This window comes from Camellia sinensis, chromosome 6, assembly GCF_055761805.1.
Source record: "Camellia sinensis isolate YWXY chromosome 6, ASM5576180v1, whole genome shotgun sequence".
Classification (NCBI taxonomy): domain Eukaryota; kingdom Viridiplantae; phylum Streptophyta; class Magnoliopsida; order Ericales; family Theaceae; genus Camellia; species Camellia sinensis.
In genome coordinates, this window is record NC_138966.1 from 76,420,451 (window position 1) to 76,438,111 (window position 17,661).

The 17,661-nt window shown below is 38.8% G+C and overlaps 1 pseudogene; it reads right to left on the bottom strand.

Annotated features, from left to right (window-relative positions):
- Window positions 1–17,661, bottom strand: part of LOC145793367 (serine carboxypeptidase-like 18) — a 45,279-nt pseudogene that overhangs the window by 18,938 nt on the left and 8,680 nt on the right.

Genomic DNA, 17,661 nt, shown 5'->3' on the forward strand with positions numbered 1-17,661 from the left:
CTAAAGTTCTAATCAATCAGAAGGTCTCTTAGAAGGCTAATATATGATTTGAGTTCTTCATCTATTATTTATCATTTTGTTAAAACAAGAACTCTGAATTTTTCTATGGAATGCCTGCTTACTGTGCTTTATCATATAGATTTTGATGTTATATTAGGAAGATTGTATTTCTCTGTGGTTTTAGAAGGTAGAAATATTGGTGACTCAGTTATCTGTGAGATGGACAGAATGATAGAGGATAGTTGCCTCATAGTTTGGTGTGAAAATGGGATAGATGCTAGACCATATCGGGGGGTGCTTGGGCCATTATTAGACCACAGGTGTTTTGCCCATCCGTAGGAGCAGAAATAGAGCTCTCAACCTGTAAAATACACAAAAGACATTGATCTATTAAGAGGTTATAGTAAACACAAAGATCACGACCTATGTGATTACAAAAATTCAAAGACGAGAGAATTCAAACCAGCCACACATTTGAAAAAAGGCTAAATTGAATAGAATGAGTTAAATCAATTTTATTAACTTAACATTAAAACTAATTTTTGGCAATAGTTATTTTTTTCTCTCTATCTTCTTGTCCATCATTTTGTCTAGAAATCTCAATTAAATGTCCTTTCAACTTCCTCTATAGAAAAATTTACACAATAAGAACTTGATGATGTACATTCATTCTTCCATCACCCACCATCATCACAAAAGTCAACTTATAATCAGTAATTACCTAACTTAAGCTTATAATATGAACTGTCATATTATGCTTTCTTCAAGTAACAATGGAGACATTTTATAATTGTGTCAGTATCCACTATATTTGGACAAAATTATAACCTTCTTATACTTCAAAATGAACTATAGGACAAAAATATTTATTCCATAAAAGAGAGGTGGAGGCATAAACCTTGTACAACCAAAGCACCTAAGCCTATATACCTACACGCATATACAAATCCCCCATAAAATCAATAATTGAAGAGAAACAAAATGGAGCACTCTCACATCCAACAAAATAAGAAACAGGTATAATTTTCTTTAAACAATGAATAAGGTGTTTACTCTCAAGAGACAAAAAAAAATTAACCTTGAAATTTCAATGGTTGTGTAGTATGTAATAAGCAAAGGCATTGCTACATATAATAGCACAATGACTACTACAACACGCATGAATGGAGAATGTAAGGAGAAAATTTATACATATTAATAGTAAGAATACCATTAATTTAGTTAAAAACAGCCTACCAATAATACATAGAACTATTTTAGATTATACACTTAAAGTTTATAATCACTCAAATTTTAAGAAACTTAGGTAAATACCTCATCAATTCGGAAAATGGTTGCAGTGCATGTAATTTGACTGACCAACTGAAAAGAAACAAATGAAAATGAAGTCAATATAAACACATATACATATTACTTCTCTAAGTCACATATTGGAATTATAAAAGCAAAAGAGAAGAGTTCCTAACAGTATCACAACAAAACAAATAGACTGATACTTCAACAAGAAGTGCTAATTCAATAGCAATTTTCAAACCATCTAGCAACAAGAAAATTCAGAATTAAAAAATTTCCCAAAATAGCAAGAGTCCCACCATCTCTTAAACATAAATCCTATGTTGTAGATCATATATGATTGTTAGCACAAGTACATGCTAGAATTTAGAAATTTCTAAATCATCAAATCCAAAATAATGGCCCATTTGAGCCAGTAAATATAGCTTGAATCTCTGTGAGTGTGTGTTTGTTTGCGGGTGTGGGTGCAAATGTGCACAATTGCACAATTACAATTGCAACATGTGTATTAGCTTGATGACATGCAATCTCGTACTCACCTACTTATCTACTTATCCTCTGTAGCTGTTTTAAAGGCATATGACATGCAATCTCGTACTCACCTGTAAAAGACACAATTCCATAATTGATTTTTCTTTTTCTTTTTTTCTTTTCCATAATTGGCTTCCAAATCAATGAAAATCAATTATGTAATAATCAGAAATTGAAAATCAGAAATTGAAAATCAAAAAAAGAAAATGATAGTGTAACCCCTGAAAACTCACTGAAACAACAAATTAACAGCATACGAAATACAGTATTGATCGAACTGTGCGAGAAAACAATTCTTCATCTCCAACATGCATTAGATTAGATATACATATATATATACACAAAAGTTCAATCTATGTAAAGAATTCTTCAATTCCAACACGCATTAAGATATATATACACACAAAAAAAGTTCAATCTAAGAAATAATAAGAAATTACGAAGAGAGAGAGAGAGAGAGAGAGACGCACCAAAATTTGAAGAAGATTGAGCTCCCAATCTGCCTTGGAGCTCCCGACTTTAGGGCTGAAGATTGAGCAAACCCGTTGTAAAGAGAATGAGCAAGTTAGTACTGAAGTGAGTCCCGACTTTTTAATTGTTAAAATGATACTCAAAATATTTTTAATTGATAATGATGATAATATTTGGTCCTAAAGATGTTAATAATATATTAGCAACCAAATTTATTGGTCTAAAAAAATTATGTAAATATTAAGTGAGAATATTAATAATCATCTTTACAATCTTATAAGTAAATTATCATAGGTTTAAATTTTTCTCTAAAAGATTATTTTTAGCGACCAAATTTAATTAGTCTCTAAATATTAGTCTCTAAAAAACTAATTTCTTGTAGTGGTAGTATGTAAGTAAGGCACAAAATAAGGTAATGTAAAGGTTTGTAGAACAAATTGGAACATATATATTAGTTTGTTGACCTGAGAGTAAGCCTGATAATCTTGCAAACACCGTGCATTGCTAGGATCTATATTAAAATACTTTCCTTGACAACTTCTTTTCAATGACTGAAAAAAGAATAAAAAGAAAAAAAGAAAAAGATTGCTTCTAGGAGGTCATGGATTCAAATATGGTCTCTCTCCTTGTCTTTGTCATTGGGCACTGTAGACGTCCCTGAACGCCCCGGGAGGAACGAGCTCCCGTTCCGTTCATATTGGGGTCACTACAGCTCAGGACTCTTAAATTTGTCACGGTTCTAAGTCTGAACCAAAGAGTCCAAATCCGGCAAATCGTTTTGAGAAAAAAAAGATTTTTGAAAGAAGTGCCAAACATGGACTGCTTTGCCAGATATAGAGTCACCACCTAAATGTTTTTTAATGGGAAATTTAGGAAACCCTGACTCGTTTGCCTAAGGCCACGTGTCCGTCATCACCAAAGTTGCCTCGGCTCGAGAACTTGGGTACGATTGGGGAAGGTCACTTCGTGAGCACCCCCGCTCGCTTGGTCAGAGATCGGCCTCTACTAACCATGATATCTATTTTTGAAAACTTTGTGTGTTCTTATTCCGGTTATTAGCCTAGGTTACTATGTGATGCACACAGCATATAAGTATAGACTGGGTCGCCCGAATTGGAACAAAACATTTCATGCTTATTTATTTGAAAATGGTTTGATGGTGCTACCCGCAGGTAGGCTTAAAATGCAGATTTTGCCACCCTCAGGTGGGCTTAGAAAAGATGGTTTTGCCACTATCTAGTGGGCTTAAAACACACAGTGAATGAATTGTTCCAATCCAAATAACCCAACCTTCACCCACAGGCATTCAGGAAGATATATCACATAAGCATATAGCCTCATGGTAAGCATGTTATTCATGGCATTCACTCACACGCATGCAAGGATGCTAAAGCATAAAACTCACCAAGTACTCCAAGCCAAAACATAAACTATATTAGAAATCATGCATGATCCTTAAGTATACAGAGATGCCTAATGCAACACATGCAAAAATGCAAACTATAGCAGGCTCAGCTATTCTAAACATGGCATATGAAATGCTACAACTAACATGTATTCAATTTGGAATTGAAATACAAATGCAGTTAGTATGATGCGCCGAGCCCGGTGCATGCAAAACAGATGAATGATGCAAACATGCTGTCATACTGTATGCTAATTGAGATATGCCCTAATCTAACCATCATAAGCAGGTAAATAAAAGGGAGAAAGACGTGGGGTTGGAAGACATACAACACACACACGTACACTTATTACAATTATGCCCTCGCACAGAGGGTCCGAATAAATATACAGTCCTGAATAAAAGAATATTACAGTCCAAATAAATATTACAGTCCAAATAATATACAAATTCCTAATTAATTAACAAATTAACTAAGAAAATAGATAAACTGGCATGCAAGCCAGGGACTGCCTTGACTCTGATGAATGATGCATGCCCGGGTTGCCCTTGCGCGGAAATCCATGACGATGCCCCAATTAGCCTCTGTTTAGCAATTATTCTTGGAAAGCGTGCCAGACTCCGAAAAGTTGCTGATTCTTCATTTTGCTGCAACAGAGAGCAGGAAAGGGGCATAGCAATGTATTTTCACAAATATATGCATATCTCGATCCTCGTGCCACCAATCACGTAAATCGAGGCATGATGGCCGAGGAGTCGAATTGCACAATTTAATATGGGATAAATTCACATATAAACACAACAAGAACCTAACTCCATCATGAATGATCCGGAGTGTCGGTGACTAGGGAATTGAGACACGTTCCGTCACTCGGAGTACGAAACGCACTTCGTTTCCCGTGTCCGGGCTAACTCCTATCCCGAACACGATGCAATATGCATGATATGCATGAATGCAACTAAGATACAGCCTAGCATGCACAATGCTATAAAAAAATGAGATGCCTCAAAATGCGTGCACACGGGCACACAAACCGAGGAAATGCATGAATGCGATCTAAGATACAACCTAGTATGCACTATGCTGTGAAAATGAGATGCCTCGAAATGCGTGCAGACGGGCACACAAACCGAGAAAATGCATGAATGCGATCTAAGATACAACCTAGTATGCACTATGCTGTGAAAATGAGATGCCTCGAAATGCGTGCACACGGGCACACAAACCGAGGAAATGCATGAATGCGATCTAAGATACATCCTAGTATGCACTATGCTGTGAAAATGAGATGCCGCGATCTAAGATACATCCTAGTATGCACTATGCTGTGAAAATGAGATGCCTCGAAATGCGTGCACACGGGCACACAAACCGAGGAAATGCATGAATGCGATCTAAGATACAACCTAGTATGCACTATGCTGTGAAAATGAGATGCCTCGAAATGCGTGCGCACGGACACGCAAACCGAGAAAATGACATACGCAATGCAAATGACATGGAAATATGACATGGGCTTACACTAACATGAGAGAGCCTCAACCACACTCACATAAGAGGCCGATGGATGAAAATGAAGTACCTCGAAATGCGTGCACACGGGCACGCAAACCGAGGCAATGGCATATGCAATGCAATATGGCTAAAATGGCATATAGAATGCAACATGGACTTACACTAACATGAGAGAGCCTAAGCCACACTCACATAAGAGGCCGATGGATGAAAATGAAGTGCCTTGAAATGCGTACACACGGGCATGCAAACCGAGGCAATGGCATACGCAATGCAATATGGCTAAAATGGCATATAGAATGCAACATGGACTTACACTAACATGAGAGAGCCTCAGCTACACTCACATAAGAGGCCGATGGATGAAAATGAAGTGCCTCAAAATGCGTGCACACAGGCACGCAAATCGAGGCAATGGCATACGCAATGCAATATGGCTAAAATGGCATATATAATGCAACATGGACTTACACTAACATGAGAGAGCCTCAGCTACACTCACATAAGAGGCCGATGGATGAAAATGAAGTGCCTCGAAATGCGTGCACACGGGCACGCAAATCGAGGCAATGGCATATGCAATGCAATGGCATAGAAAAATGATATGCAAACATGCTAATGGGATTTCAGCACTGAAAAGTGGGGGAAAACAGCCCCGAAATGAGGCGAAAACACACCCGATGCATGGAATAGTCCCGAAACATGAATTTTGGGACCCGAAATGGCCTATAGCTATACCAAACATGCACAATATGGATATGAAATGAATAGACAGTAGCAAGGCAGCTCCAAAATAAGAATTTTTACAGTTCAAATCATGGCCAAAAAGCTAACAGAAACAGGACAAAACTAGCATGCAAAAATGGCCCTAAATGTGAGGTTATGAAGCAACTCACAGCTGCTGACCTCAAACAGGTTAGGGCCCTTCAACAACATTGAAGAGGGGCCCAAAATAAGCCACTTTACAGAACTGTAAAAATCCCAAAAACAAACATAGGTATGGATAAGCTCTTATGCAAGAAAATGGGCCAAAAGGTGGCCAAAGAGGCAAGTAGTATATGCAAAGTCCAAACTGAAAATGTCCTTCTATAACATTGAAGAGGGACCAAAAATATGCACATTTACAGTTTATGGCAGCCCCGAAATCAGTATACAAACATGCTAGAAATGCAATGCAAAATGAGGCTCAAAAGTGGCTATAACATGAGGTATGCAAAGCATTCACCAAACGAGAAAAGACCCTTAATAAAACATGTTAAGAAGGTAAAAATAAGGCCACTTTCAGTTCTGATCATTGTCCAAAAATAGAAAAATGATAGGCTAGTGAAGCATGCAAAATATTGACATACAAAGAGGTATTGAAACAAGTGTGAGGTGGGGTTCTCAAATAGGGTTGAACCCTTCAAACAACATGTAGAATAGCTCAAAATAGACCTAGTTTGAGTTAAGGTCGGAGCCTAAAACCGTAAGCAAGATGGCTAGAGGAATGGTGCAAAAATGAGCTAGAAAAGAGGGAAAGTGGACTTACCCTTGAAGGCCAATGCTTTTGTTGCTTCTTGGACCAACTTTGATGACTCTAAGCTTCTGGAATGGAGTGGTGATGGTAGAGCTTGAAGATGATGAAGAAATGGAGCCCAAAACTTGAAGGAAATGGGGTGATATGTATGTATATGCTCCAACCAATTCTTCTAACCTTCCCTCTTGAGTTGGGAGGCCAGCAATATATGCAAGAGAGGGAGAGAAGAGTCTAGTCAAAAGTGGAGGGAAATGAGCCTTCTTTTCCCTCCAAAAGGGTCCCCCGGATATAGATATTTTTGGGGGAAAACCATGACACAGCTGGAAAGCACACACAGTGAAGAAGCAGGCCGGCCTGACATTTTTTCTGCAGGTGGCCGGCCGGCCACTTCCCCTAGGATGAAGCCCCAGAAGTTATCTTTCCAATGGCGCAAACCTTGCATTAAAATTCCTCCTGTAGAAAAAGTTATGCCCTTTTCCGTGAAGCCGCGCAGATTTGGTCCAACCAGACTTCAACCAACCACATCTCCCCCCCCCCGGACTTGGACTTGGGAGATTCTTGAGTGAAAAATGAAGCCCCGGAAGTAAGATTTCCAATGGTGGTGGCCTCATATCTTAATTCCTCTTGTGCAAAGAGTTACGCCCATTTCGGTGAAGCCGCGCAAATTTTTCTCCTTCCCGGATTCATGCTGAACCACTTTTGACCAAAAAAGAAGTTGGCTTTTCAGAAAAATTGCTGGCCTCCCACCCTCCTACAAGCTTTCTAACAGTGAAAATAAGGTCTCCACCAAAAATGAGCCCAAACCGATGCAAAATGAAGGTTCGGGGGCCGAAACGCTCAGCCCGAGGCCCCGAAAACTGGCTGTTAGGCACCGGGAGTGGTGTTCGACCACGAAGTGGGTCTCTCAGACCTCAGTGTCCCTCAAAAGGGAGAAAATAAGATGTATGCCAAAATTTAGAGTAAACGGAGATGGTTATACGGTCCCGAACCGAGGCACATGGCCAACGGTTCCGAAAAATCGGAAACCGGGCTCCGAAATGGGCAAAATGGCCTATGGCCACAAAATGTAGCCCACGGCCACTAAGAGATGGTCTACAGGACCTCTCCCTCCCCTCAGGAAAAGAAACAGAGAAAACCAAGTCTGGTTCGCAAACCGAGGCAAGGCACAGAAGAGGGTTCGGAAGTCTGGAGGCAAGGCTCACGGCCGCGACTCTGAAACTTCTGAACGAGCACATTACGCAATATCACCAAGCGCTCAACTGGTGACGTCTAAGTCTTAAGGTCGGTCAAAAATGGGGTGTCTACAGGCACTCAACCTATTTTGTCTATTCTTCTCTTTTACGAAATGAGGTCACACGTGATTGGAGAGAGTTCAACTATACAAGTTTTTGTGACAATTCATTGCAACAAATCAAGGTTTTAGAGACAACTTTAGGGGCAAAATCACATTTTAGGGATGAAATATTTTTGTTGCCAAAAGTATATTATTATAATTTTTTATCCCTAAAAGTGCATTTATTAGTGACAATTAAAATTTCTTTTTTTGACTTTTTGGGACGACATTTTAATGACTATTCTCGCAACCATAGGAATTGGTCTCCAAGTGTTTTTTGCACAAAGAAAAAAAAAAAAAAAGGTTCCCAAAACTCTTCTTTGTTGTAATGTGAGGTCACACATGATTGGAGGGCATTTTTTACCATATAAGTTTTTGGGACAATTGTGATTTGTTATCGTGGTAATGAAATAACATTATACATGATATTTGAGTGGATTTTGGAAAGAGAGGGAAGGCATTCATTTCAAAGCAATAAAGCACCTCATAGAGTTCATTTGCAATAAGTCCCATTCCATGAGCAAATGGGATTGTATAATTTCTGTCATCTGGAGTTGTTAATGGGTTGCCAAGTAACTATCCCTGAAACCATTTCAAAACCACAACAGAAACACTTTGTAACTTCGTAAAGCCTTAGAAAGAAACTTTGAAAGGGTAAATTTTACACGATTGGTCCCTCTAGTTTGAATGAAATTTTATTTTGGTCCTCGTAGTTTTAAAGGTTATTTACCTAAAGACCTCCTAAACTATTGAAAAGCTCCACTTTGACCCCCTAAACTATAAAATCGCACAAATGGGCCCCCTACCCTATTGCCCAGTATCACCTTGCCTCCTAAATTATAAAAGCATACAAATGGATCACCTAAATTATTGGTGTCTTTCACTTTGACCCCTTCTGTTAGGGGTTCCAATTTGTACTCTTTTATAGTTTGGAGGGGGCAAAGTGATATTTCTCAATAGTTTAGAGGGTCCATTTGTATCTTTTTATAGCTTAGGGACTCAAAATGATATTTTCAATAGTTTAGGGGTCTTCATGTAAATAAACCTAGTTTTAATTTGAACAATTTGGCCCTTATACTCTTAATTTTGTTGCAATGTGGTCCCCTGGTCAAGCGTTGTTAACATTTTGAACAAAAAAAATCATCTTAGGCGTAGCTTCATCAAACTTTCCAAATCTACTTAAATTACAATGAATATTCATTTATTTGAATGCTGGCATCTTTCGATTGGGCAGTCATTTTCAGTATGAACAATGTTCCATTCAAATGTTTCCTCTATTATGTTCAATTAAGATGAGACGTTTGATTGATTTCCACTTCTAGAATCTTTTTGATGTTTGCGGATCTGAAAATGGGGGTCCTGACAGCTTGTACACTTCCTCAAGCCTTGTGTCTCGCTTAAGATGAATGGGATCGGTCAGGCGTGTAACGTGAGATACGAGTGAATGGCCTAGATTTAGCATATCCAATAAAAATCCACTAATCAAACGAAAGTGCTAAATGTAAATCAAACATAAGACATGGAGTCTCCACCTAATCTTTAAGGGAAAACTAGGAAACCTTGATTCATACTGAAGGCCATTGCCCATCATAACTAAAGGATTCGGTTCGAGATTTAGGTATGAGGGGTGAATGTCGTTAATTGAGCACCCCCACTCACCCAATCAACTATTGGCCTCAACTAGTTCTTAATATGAGAATTATTAACACAATTATTAGTGTTATCTTTACTATGTAGAGCAAGAAAGTATAGATCAGATCACTTACTTTGGAATACTCTAATCTCTCGCAATTTGAAGGTTTGAAAGTAGAAATCTCATAGAAATGCGAGATAACTAGAGTGCGAAGAGATTAGAATCATTCCAACTTAGGTAATGAGGCCTCCACACAATGAGTAATCATAGAGATATATCACGTAAGCACATAGCCTCATGGTAGTATGCCAGACATAATAAGATGCAAACACACACATGATTCAATAGAAAGAGGCAAGGCTAACCTAGTACTCCCTTCCACCATGTTATAAGTATGGGCTCAGAAATCCATGCATGATCCTAGATGCCATGTGTGACATAAAACACACATGATTACGAACATATGGTTAGAAAAGATGCGTGATCCTAGATACGATAATCTACAAAATGCAAACACACACATGGAATACATCTTACGAGCCAATCACAACTAAGTTGACATGCAAATTACTAAAGAAAGCATACCACATAACAATATTTATCAAAAAAAAATTATTTGGGCTCAGATGCATGATCCTAATTTAATCATGTGAATACCATGATGACAACTCAATAATTGAAGCAAAGTAAATAATCTTAAAACAAGAGAGAGAGAGAGAGAGAGAGAGAGAAGAAACCCGTTCCAACACACATGATTATGAACTACCCGAATCCATGAAAAGGAGGTTTGAGGGGGTAGGTCCAACCTGTCCTTGGGGAAGAAACCGTCCTGGGTTTCTTAAGATGATAAAGATGACTAAATCTAGGAAAATCAAAGTAATAACAAGCACCTTAGCAAGAGTGAGGAGGTTCTACCCATCAGACACATGGAAAATGGTATAAAAGACCTAAATCCATGAAAAAGTGTAGGGAGAGGGGAGAATCAACTCATTCCCACTAAAGAAAGTCGTGATTGGGCTTCTATAGCATCAAAAATCAATGAAATGATAAAATAAAGAAGACTCTAACGAGGATAGAGAGATGCTTACCCTCTAACACATGAAAAATGGTATAAACTACCCAAATTCATGAAAAAGAGTAACGAGAAGTGAAATTCGGTTTACTTTTATAAAGGAAACCTTGCCTAGGTTTTATAGCAACAAAAATCAATAATCAATAAAATGGAGGAAATTCTAATGAAAATGGAGAGATTCTACCCCTCAAACATATGAATAAGGGTATAAACTAACCAAATCAATAAAAATAGATGACGAGAGGGGAGAATCAAACCATTATCATAGAAGAAGCTATGCCCAGGCTTCTAATCCACAATAAAGAAAGAAAAACAAGTTAGCCTTGGCCAAAGTCTCTATACCGGGCCTAAATCACTACAAAAATGGTAGAGAAAGAGAGGATCCAACTAATCTATCAACAACAACCCAACAACGGTCTCAACATCTCAAGAAGATTTCAAAAAACAAAAGAAAAAAGAAAAAAAAAGAAGGAAAAGGGATAGAAGATGAAATAAAATGGAAGTAGGGATTAACTCTAAAGCTAGTGGAGATAGGGCCCAAGCTGGTCACAAACTCCAATCCAAGTTTCCTCAAGCCGATGAAGATTTCTAGCTCCAAATCTTCATGCCAAAGGATGAAGAAGAGACTCCAAGTGTATAGGTATCTTAGATATGTGTAAAGCTCAATGTCCCTTAGATTTAACAACTAGAATCAACAACTATTTTTTACAAAATTCACCAACCCCTCACCCCTTCTAAAATGAATGATTATATAGGCTTGGGATGCTTGGAATATGTAATATGGGCCTCGAGGATCTGGATGGCATATTCCAAGATGCTAGGGGACACCTCATGAGAAATCTACTTGGTAATTATTGGCAGATTTGGCTAGACAAGAATTTGTACGGCCAACCTAAAGTGGTTCGTTGTGTTTTCTCAAAAAAAGTTTGTCAGAGCAAAAAGGTTCAGATGTGCTTATCCAGACATAAGTGTTTGTGACATGCTTATCTTGGCCAAAGTTGTCCATCGTGTTTCTAAAAAATTGTCCAGCCGATCACGTCCCGTCTGGCCACACTTTTCTCAAAAGGTTTCCCCACCTTCTCACTCATTCCGGCTTTTTAAGCTCACTTTTCTAAAAAATAGATAAATACTTTTTGAAAAAAAAAATTCTAGAAATAGCTGAAAAAATGAGAAGGTATCACTCACCTTAAGAAAATCATTTTGAAAAATAGGTTTGAAGGTTTGGAAAACTCTTTGGCTAAAATGGGTGTAGGAATGTTCGTCTCTCTACATCCATAATCTTTGCTTTCATCATCGGGAGCTCTTCACGGAGCACCCAAGTCAGAAGGCCAGTCAAAAAATGGGGTGTCTACAATATGCTTTTATTAAGATCTCCATAAATGAAACTTGAGAAGTACTTCTGCATCCTTACTGTTCCTCTTGGATTAAGTCCTACAGATTTGTCAGCCCTTCTGGATTACCTCTTACAAATTTGACAAGATTTCATCATGAACTTCTGAATCCATATCAAACCTTCTGAATTAGTTCTTGTAGACTTGATAAGCCTTTATCAAGACCTTCTAAATTCCGAGTGCCTCTTAAGTATACACTAAGTATATACTAAGACCGTTAACCTCCTTATCCAAGCCTAGGTATTCATGAACCAACAGTTGAACTCTACAGTTCTCTTTTCTTTTAACCAGGCTTGGGTGAGTTCCTTACAAGGCAAGGTTGAAGTGGACATCTAATTCTTTTGAGTGAAATTCTTAACATACTCTAAGGAGGCTCGCTCAATGTGCTAGAAGGTTTGAAATGTTGGTCAAACTTCAAACTTCTATTAGGCCATTTTCGGCATTCTAAAAAGCCAAAACTCTTGCATGAAAGGTCTACTCAACTGTAAGGCCTATTCATTGGGCTAGAAGGCCTGAAGTACTTGTTAGGCCTGCAAAAGATGTTGGGCCTTCTCAAACATTCTGAAAAGCTAAAACTTTGGTTTGTCTCTTCAACATGAGATAACTTGCTATTCTTTTTCAGATAGCCGAATTTATTATAGGTTGAACTTTTTTACTTAATTTATACACTTTGCTTTCTTTAACACCTCCTTTGAGTTTTTTGATGAATCATTTTGAAAGAATGGAGATGTTTGTTCATCTTATGAAACAATTCATGTGACTTGAGACTTTTTGCACTCACCTTCTTGTTTTGTGTAAGCCATGTAAATAGTATTCTCTTTTGAAGTGCCCCACAAACCCAATGTGGATGTAAGTTTTCATGTACTAAACCAAAAGTTGACACATGCATGTAATGTTTTTGGCATTTTGAGAGTTGTAGAAAAGGTCTTCATCCAATAGAGGAGGAGGAAGAGGTTGTTCATCACCTTCAATGATATCATGCTCCCTATGCAAAATATCGTCGAATTCTCCAACTCCGTTTTGTCTCCCTTGTGCACTTTGTAGAGAAAAAAATTGATGGATCTCCTAACTATTTATCAGGTCTTTATTTTGGCTTACCTCAAGCTTGACTTTTGACTTGATTTCAAAGTTGACTTGAGGCTCGATCTCCTATCTACATTTTTTCTCATCACTTTTGAAAATTATGCTGCAACCAAAGATTGTTATCTTTTTCTCCTACTAGGTTCATAAGTTTATGGGTAGGTTTCTTGCTGTAGACTTGATCATTGGTGGGGTCGTCTTTACCTTTTGACAGCCTATGAAGAAGATGCTTTCATAATACTTGTCCTTACCCCCCCTGGATTGAGCTACGGAATGATGAAGCCTGATAGAATCCCATGAGAGATGGGTATCCAATAGTTGGTGGGCCAGAAGAATTCACCTTTGGAGAAACTTCTAGAGTACCAAATTATGGGATAACAAACTACCTATTAGTGGAGTTGTCTCTCCCTTTTGGCAACTTATGAGAAGGATGCCCCCTCGTGTCCAAGTCTTGTTCTTCTGGAACAGAAGTTCTCGATGAAGATCCTTAATACATTTTACAAGGATATCATAAGTTAACAACTAGTGCCTTAGGCAAATCTACTCCTGCAACAAGGAGTCTTTGCCCTCCCATATATTATAAGGGTGACCAATTAAACCACAATTTTGGAGTTCTAAAATGCCCTCTTACCTTCATTGTAAGATTGAATTCGTTAGGCCTGACATGTAGTGGCCCAGGTTAGATAAACTAAACCTATTCTATTTCTGGCTGGGACACGAGGTTGTCCCGAGTGACGTGGACCATTTTCGGGCAGTTTAGGCCTTTGATTGTCTCTGGTTGGTTACTGGGCAGTAGCCTAGGAGTTACTGGTTTTGGCTAGTCACGCCTATGACCAAAGTGTCTACGGTTGCGATGTGTAAGGGTGGAGATCACGCCCGCGAGGGGACGCGACCAGGCCATGATCATTTTGGGCTTTCAAGTTCTTTGGTTAGGGGGAGGAGTGTTGCCTGCGGTGTGGGGCACGAATAGCATAGTCACGCTTGCAGTCCTAATGGTCATGCCCACGACTTCTTTTGTCACCATAGTTGCGGCCGCGGTGTGGCCTTTGCGACCGTGATCTGTGTGCCTATAAAAGTCTCTAAATATTGAAAATATCTTCTTTATTGGTCAAATCTTTTCAAGCTTAGGTTTCATCTATTTTTACCCACTATTGACCCCTAGTTCCATATACTAAAATGTAGAGCTCGGCGAGGGCTTCTTTTTAATCTGAGTAGATCGTCCTTTCATTGTCGATGATTTTTTCTGCTTGTCTTCTCTTCACTTTAAGAGGTAGTGTCTATTTCTTAAACTCAATGTGAGTTCGATAGTGTATATGTGATGTATTTTGATATAGATTTTGTCGTCATTTGGTTGATTTTGGAGTTATGTTTTGTGGGTTGAGGGCTTTGTTAAATTGGGGGTTGTTGGGCTATAGTTTTGCTACCAAAGCTATTTTCGGTATACAAAACTGCATATGGATTTCTAAAAATGGAAAAGCCCCAATTTGTGAAAAACCTTAAATGATATTGTTTTTGGGAGTTGGGTTGATTCTGGAAAATGGTTTGGTTGGAAAGAGATGGAAAGAAAATGGTTGTGGGATTTTGGAACATGAGTATTATTACTCTTTTGGGAAATCTTGGGTTGTTGAGAAATATATGGGTTTTGGAACTATTGGATTATGTATCTATATTGTTATCTTTTAATTATTGCATTAGAGATTACTATTTTGGCTATCAGTGGAGGATAGTATTGCCGTGTGTATGAATTTGCATGTGGATTAGGCAAACGGAAATATTTATGAAACCATTCACATCATGATTCATATCATAGATTTGGAACTCAAAACTGTATTTTTGAAAAGTCTGTTTCGAAAACGTTTGTATTATGTTTTAAAAACATTTGTATGGTTTTGAAAGTATTATTTTGGAACACATGTATTGTACAAAGGGGCAAATACAGTGGTAAAGCTATAAGGGGTTGTTAGAGACAGATTAAGTTGGCCTATGTGTCCTTGGTGCAAGATCAGAAACCCGCGTGGTAGGTGCCGATTCCATTCAGATAATCCCGTGACATGTATAGTTATAATTATGAACACTAACCCTAAAAATTTACCCATTTTATTTAATAGTGTTTGGATTTGAAACGGATGTTTTGGAAAATGTTTGGCAATGTATTTGTTTTTGTTTAGCGATGTATTCGTTTTTGGTTTAGCAATGTATTTGCTGGTTGGTATTGAGATACCTGGATTTGTTTTGGAAATGGATTTTTACGAAACAAATGTTTTGATTTCGGAAAGTGTTTTGAATAAACTGAAAGGTTTTGAAGATTGGAAAGAAATGGTTTTTGTATTGAGAATTGATGGAATTTTGAAAGTGCATTTATGCTAGTGGAGCATATTTAGTTCTTGAAATATACTTGACTGGGCTTTATGCTCACCCCGCAAGGCTAAAAATATTTTTCAGGTGTGTTGCATGTACGGATTTCAAATGAGACAATGGAGTGCAATTGGAGCTAAGTAGGTTAGTTCCATTATTTGTAGGCCTCGGGCCATTTGTTCATTTATTTGGCCACGTGTAGACACCCCATTTTTGACCGTCCTCAAGACTTGGACGTCATCGTTTGAACACTCGGTGATCATCCTTGTTCGTGTTCGTCTTGAGTTCCCGGAGGTCTCGGCTACGCGCCCTGCCTCAGGATCTCTCGATTCGACTGTTTTGTATCTGGTTTTGCACCAAACACTTGTTGTTTTTGAGGGTGGGAAGTAGCTTGTAGGCTATCCCCACACCTCACCGGCCGTGGCTTGAGGCCACCGGCCTTGTTTCCTTGCCACCGGCCATTGGTGATGGCCGGTCGGCACTATTGATGGTCCGTCGACATTGTGTTTGGTCGGCCGGCCACTGTTTCTGATCAATCGACCACTTTTCCTAGCTGAGACCTTTTCTTGAGGGAGCTTGACCCTTTTGAACCTTTTTTTAGCTTCTTGAAGAAGCTTGAACCTTTTGACCCTTTGTCTAGCTTCTCCAAGAAGCTTGACCTTTTTTAGCTTCTCCAAGAAGCTTGAACCTTTTTTTAGCTTCTCCAAGAAGCTTGAACCTTTTGACCCTTTGTCTAGCTTCTCCAAGAAGCTTGACCCTTTTTAGCTTCTCCAAGAAGCTTGAACCTTTTTTTAGCTTCTCCAAGAAGCTTGAACCCTTTGACCCTTTGTCTAGCTTCTCCAAGAAGCTTGACCCTTGTCTAGCTTCTCCAAGAAGCTTGACCCCTTTGCCTAGCTTCTCCAAGAAGCTTGGCCCTTTTACTCCAAGCTTCTAAGAGAAGCTTGACCCCCTTGACCCTTTTTTGCTTAGCTTCTCTTAGAAGCTTCAAGCCTCCATCTTCTCTATAGATAGAGAGCCTATCCTTCCATTCAAGGGGTTGAAGGAATTTGTCTAAGACAAAAAACCATACACTTCCCTCCATATCTCTACATCCCAAGCTCCAAACTCCATTGTTCTTGCTCCATTACACACCACCTCCTATCCTAACACCTCCATCACCACTCTAAGGATCTTGGAGGCCATTTTCAGAGGCTAAAGGAGCTGGTTTTGGTCCAGAAAATGGGCTGTTTTGCTGAGCTACAAGGGTGAGCACACTTTACCCTCTTTTATCCCGTTTTTGCACAAGTTTTTAGTCTGTCTTGCTTGCTGTTTTGAGCTTTGTGTATAACATAAAAAAGTTCTGTTTTTTTGTGTTTAAGATACTTCATTAAGGACACTTTTGTGTTTGGAGTCGTTTACCCCCTCTTAGGCCTTGTTTGGCCCCATTTTGTGCTATTTTTGGTGAGCTTCGGGACCACCTCGTTTGGGCCTCCTCACCACTGAAATCTTAATGGATTTCAGTGGTGAGGATGGTGGTTTGAGATCCTAAGAAGGAGAGGGCCATCCCCTCTCCTTATTGTCTTCATTACTTGCATTTTTGGCCTTACAAAGGGGCCTATGTTTGCACACTTCTTGAGCTCGGTTCAGGCATTTTTTAGTGGGTTTTAGGACCCTTAGAACTCATTTTCAGAGTTGATTTGGTCTTGCTAAATGTCTATCTTGCATGTGCTTAATAACTCCTTGCATGGCCCTCTAAAGTAACTCATCATTTTTGTATGCCATGGTTGCATATCAGTGGTTATTTGGGCCTATTTTTATATGTTTTATTCACTGATTTTTGATGGTTTGGTGAGATTCCATATGCTTCACACACTTGCCATGGAAACCATGTTTGCTAGCCTATGTTGCATGTTGTTTTTGGCCAAGCATGCTAGATTATTTTGGCTACATTTCATACATGTTTTAGCATTATTTTGGGCTGCATAGGGACTGTTCGGGGCTGGTCTCATCATTCGAGCATCGCTTTGCATGTTTATAGTGTATTGCATTTCACTAGCTTTAGTGCTTGAGTCCTTAACAATGCATT